The sequence below is a fragment of the Notamacropus eugenii genome, chromosome 4, assembly GCF_028372415.1.
Source record: "Notamacropus eugenii isolate mMacEug1 chromosome 4, mMacEug1.pri_v2, whole genome shotgun sequence".
Taxonomy (NCBI): domain Eukaryota; kingdom Metazoa; phylum Chordata; class Mammalia; order Diprotodontia; family Macropodidae; genus Notamacropus; species Notamacropus eugenii.
In genome coordinates, this window is record NC_092875.1 from 323855422 (window position 1) to 323860582 (window position 5161).

At 51.4% G+C, this 5161-nt stretch overlaps 1 long non-coding RNA gene across 2 annotated transcripts; it reads left to right on the forward strand.

The window, feature by feature from the left end:
• Positions 1-778: 778 nt before the first annotated feature.
• Positions 779-4954, forward strand: LOC140501477 (uncharacterized). Of its 2 annotated transcripts, none has more exons than XR_011966198.1 (4): positions 779-1980; positions 2388-2518; positions 2919-3714; positions 4035-4954. It is a non-coding gene; the product is annotated as an uncharacterized lncRNA (long non-coding RNA). The 2 variants fall into 2 exon arrangements; XR_011966199.1 differs by having other exon boundaries at positions 3598-3714.
• Positions 4955-5161: the final 207 nt, after the last annotated feature.

Below are 5161 nucleotides of genomic sequence, written 5' to 3' on the forward strand. Positions count from 1 at the left end.
CCCTGGGTAAGAGAGCCAAGGCGTACCTCCCCCACGTTTAACTGAAAAGACTCCCTCCAGCGCGGGGCCCCAGGCAGGGATCTGGGACGTGGTGCGGATGCCCCCTTCGTACACCAGCGGGGGAAACTGAGGCCTGCGGGCGGGCGGGCTCGAGGGGCGGAGGTGACTCGGGGCTGGGTCACCGCGTGAGTCAGCGGTGGAGCCGGGCCAGATCGCGGTCATTAACGTTTACTGGCCCGCGCCGCGACTCGGGGTCCCCGCCCAGGCGCTGACACTCCGAACCCCCAGGCCGACTCATTCTCCTGCCGAAGTCCTTAGGTCACCGGGCGAAGGGTGTCACCGCTTGCAGGTCACCGGGCGCCCCCGCTGCGAGGACGGGAGCGGCCAGGCAGCCTTCCCCGCGCCCCGGGAGGCTCGGCCCCGGCCAGGCTGGCCCGCTGCGGGCGCCGAAGGGCGCGGGCGCGGACACAGCCTCCGCCGGGCCCCAGCCCAGCCCCGGCCCCCGGCCCCGGCCCGGCCCCCGGCCCCCGGCCCAGCCCCGGCCCCGGCCCCCGGCCCGGCCCCCGGCCCCCGGCCCAGCCCCCGGCCCCGGCCCCCGGCCCCGGCCCCCGGCTCCCGGCCCCGGCCCCCGGCCCCAGCCCCGGCCCCGGCCCCCGGCCCCGGCCCCCGGCCCCGGCCCCGGCCCCCGGCCCCGGCCCAGCCCCCGGCCCCCGGCCCAGCCCCCGGCCCAGCCCCCGGCCCCCGGCCCAGCCCCCGGCCCAGCCCCCGGCCCCCGGCCCCGGCCCAGCCCCCGGCCCCCGGCCCCCGGCCCAGCCCGAGCGCGAGCGCGCGCACGGAGAGGGCTCTGCGGCAGCCAAGCCGCCGCCGCCACCGCGCTGAGTCACAGACAGACTGCCGCCGGAGCGGACACGCGCGCACACAGGGAGGCGCGTGCATGCGCTCGGCGGTGCAGGGCCGAGGAGAAACCCTGGCACGCACAGGAACGTGCACGCGGGGTCCGGGCTGGGCTCCCCCCCTTCCCCCAGCTCCTCGGGGCAGCGCCGCCGCAGCCGGTGCGCTTGTCTGGATACTTTGGAGAATGGAGAGCGGAGGAAGGAAGACAGCTCCTGCAGACAGTCACGCCTCTCTGTGCCTTCTCTCCCGTGCCCGCCACCCTCCCTGCTTCCAGCACCCCAGCCTTGCCGCAGTCCGGCAAATCCCCCTCTCCTCCTCTCCCCCCCCCCCCCCCTCAGCTAACTTTTGTGTTCTGGTTTGTGTCTGAATTCAGAAATCAATGCATTCCCATCTAAAAGTCCTCCAACACCCCTCGGGTAGTGGGGCGGAGGGCAGAGAGGTGGCAAAGGATATCCCCTCCCTAGGGTTTAAGTCTCCCCCTGTAATCAGACTGGCTGGTGCCAGCAGCCTGGTGTGTTGGGAGCCAGGGTCACCCAGAGGAGACTGGAGCAGAAGAAAGGGAGGGAAGTGAGCTGTCAAGGCTCCACGCTGTGTAGACAGAAGGCTGGGTCCCTGTGGCCCAGGGTGCCTGGGGGTGGCTGGCCGTGGTGGTGTCAGCCGTCTTTGGAGGATCGTAGAACTAGCACTTAAAAACTTAAAAATAGTGCTGCCGCGTGGAGAACACTGGGCCCTGGAACTCAAATCCTCCTAGCAGCAGGGGAGCTGACTTAGTCTGAGCTGGTCCAGACCAAGTCCAAAGCAATGTCAAACTTACTTGTTAAGAAACTATTACTTTTCTTGAACTAGTTTACTGAAAATTTCACATTTCTTTTCTTGCATAGTGGTCATGGTGGTCCAATGGAAATCCTAAAAGTAACCGTTAATAAAGACAAGCCTTCTCTTTCGGGAGGTATCTGAGTTTGAGTACTGGATTCTAGTCCCGACTGGTCCATTAACCAGCTGTTCAAATCTGGGTCAGTTGCTTAGCCTTATTGGGGTAGCTCCGTGATTCATGAGAAGCCAGACACACATACAGAAAGTAAACAGGTACTCCAAAGCTACGCCTGGAGACAGGGACACTTTAGGAGCCCATCGCTAAGTTTATGTCTCTGTCCTCCCTTCCACGCCCTTTAAAGTTCTGATGGAAACAAAAGGGAAATGCAGTGCAGATGACACAGAAAATTAAAAGCTGTTTGCTTTTCTGAATTGTATGGTATATTCGGTAGGAAAGCACAGATGCTGTATTGTATGAGGTCATGATAACCTTCGAGCTCTATTCAGTTCCATCGATAATTTCTGTAACACCTATAAACACTGGGGAAAGTCCTTCTGCTGATGAGCCCTCTTGTTTTCCAAATCGTGTCAAATATCTTCCTCCTAAATAAATCTCCTTGAAATGAACAATGACAATCTCAAAATGGAAGAACTGAGAAAGACTTTTTTTTTCTAAATAGAGGGAGAAAAGAATGAAGACTAACAGGTGATGTCAACTAAGTATGTCATAGTATGGAGTGCCATAAAGGTTTTATTACCCTGTCTCAGGGAGGGCCTGACTGCCTAACTCACCTGCATGGCTCCACTTCGGGTGAGTAATGTGGACATCCCAAGTTAGTGCCAGGAAATAAACTTTTTACTGCATCCTCAGGAGCTCTTCTCCTCCTGTTCTCCCTCTCCCTAAACACCCCCTCCCCTATGAGACATCAGAGAACAGCCGGGGGTGTAGCGCAAAGCTCTATGCATTGCCCCAGACCTGGCCTGTGGTGGTTTCCCCTCCAAAGTAATGAGAATGAACATTTCTGTCATGGGTGGTGAAGGAATAAGTTTAACTTGAGTAAGGTAGGGATAAGGAAAAGATGGCTGAGACAAATGAAGGGGGCTATTACAGCTAAACTTTGAAAGGAGTCAAGGGAACAATTTATTTAAAAGGTTTTAATTGGTCCTGTTCTGGAGAGCTCCTCCTTTGCTAAAATCCCTGCGCTTTCCAGGCTAGCTCAGACCTGCATTACAGGATTACCTGAACCTGCCTCCCTTTTTTTTAACTTCTTTGAACACTGTAAGAGTGAGTATGTCTTTTCAATCCCTCTGCCTTGTTCTCACTCTTAGCGTGTGAGTTTATGTGTGTGTGTGTGCGTGTGTGTATGTGTGTGCAGTTTTGTACATCTACCTATTGATCTAACTCTTTCTTTATCTGTATTCTTTACCAGATAGATCAGATGACCGACCTTAGGCCTTTTCCCATCCCCACTGACTGATTCACTGACTCATGTGGGGCGGGTCTGCAGTACAACCAAAGCACCACATGGAACAGGCACAAACTTAGAATCATTTGGGGGAGGAGAGGGTGTGAGGACATAGCTCCTCTCAACTAAAAGCCAAAAGGCTGCAATGTACCTTTTCAGGCTCTGCTCCCTTCCATGAACTCTGTGAATCAGCTAACCTGGACTTTATGTTGTTTCTCATAATATACATATACAGTCATCTCCCTCCTGAGCCTTTGCACAGGCTATGCTGGAATGCACTCTTCTCACCCTTATTCATTTGAAAACTCAACTCATACACCTGCACATGATTTTTTCTGATCTCAGCTATTAGTGTTTTAACTCTTTGAAGACAGGGACTGTTTTCATTTTTTTTTTGTCTGTATCTCCAATGCCTGGCATGCAGTAGGTGATTAATAAATGCTTGCTGTCAACTGATTTGATGACAAAATTTTGCAACTGTCTCCTCAGCATCAGATGAGGCCTGGGGTGGTTCTCCAAGATTGTGTCTTGGTAGGAAAAGGTAAGTCACATTCCGGGCCATCCCTTCATCAATCTTAACTCCATGAACCTGTAAAAATTTAGAGCTCCAAAGGCCCTAAGAGACAGGAAAGAAGGAATGGGGAGCAAGGGGGAGGACACAAGGGGATAGAGCAAGTTGATCGGGATTTCTTCTGGATTATATTATGTGGTTTTCTATCACTTCATTATCTTTTTCAAAGTGAATTGAAGCACTACAAATTAGGAATAACTTGAGATGAGCTAACATTTTTTAAAAAAATTATAGCAAATGTTATAGCCAGAGAAGATCTTAAAAAACAAGTCCAACCCTGTCTCTTGCAGGTGGGGAAACAGACAAAAAGATATGAAATAAATGACCCAACATCGCATAGTTAAAGAAGTTAGATTGAATGAACACCCAGTTCTCCTGCCTCTCAGTTCAGTGTTTCTCCTACCATGTCAGGTTGCTTTTCATTTTCTTTTGGGTTCAGAACTGTTATTTCTTGATATAGAGAACTCTAAGGAAGGAAATGCTTTTACTAGGGCAAATCCATAACTTTTTGCATCGAATAGTCAGTTACCAGTACCACTGAAAAGTGAAATGACCTGTGCAAAGTCACAAAACTAGCAATAGCCTATTATTTGATTTCCCTGCCTCAAGTCTCCTCCCTCTCTAATTCATCCTCCACTTAGCTGCCAAAGCAAAGGTCTTAACATATCCCTCCTTTATTTAGTAAACTCCAATGTTTTGAGAGTGAAGGATGAATAATAATTACTCCCAGGATCAAATATAAAATGCTTTCTTTGGAATTTAAAGCCCTTCATAACCTGACCCTTTGCCTTTCCAGTCTTTTTTCTGCTTTATTCTCTCCAGTGACACTGGCCTGATTGTTCCTTGCATAAAACAGTCCTGACTGTGACTATTCTACTGTCTGTAAACCATGCCTGGAATGGTCTCCCAGCTCAGCTGTGCATCCTGGATGCCCTGGCCTCTTTTCAGATTTAGCTTACATCCCACCTTCTGGAGGAGGTCTTTCTTAGTTCTTTATGCCCCCACCCCAACTTGTGTCTTTTCTCCAAGATTATCTTTTATTTGCACTCTGCATATCTTGTATGTAGGTAAAGATTTTGGCAGGTCATCTCTGCCATTACAATGTGAGCTCCTTCAGATCAGCAACTGTGTTTTACCTTTCTTTGTGTCCCAGTGCTTATCATAACGCCTGTCACAAATTAAGTTCTTAATAAATGTTTGTTGACTGACATGTTGACTGAACCCAGGTTATTCTGACTGAGGCTGGTTGTCTTTTGACTAGGTCATGCTGCCTTTTAACATAACAGTAAAAATCGTTTTACTTGCCAAGAGACTTCAATGAAGAACCTTTTTGGTTGGTTCATCCTGTATGATCCTTAGACAATCCATTTAGCAGTCAGTACCTCAGTTTATCTCACTGAAGGAGACTTAGAGGTTA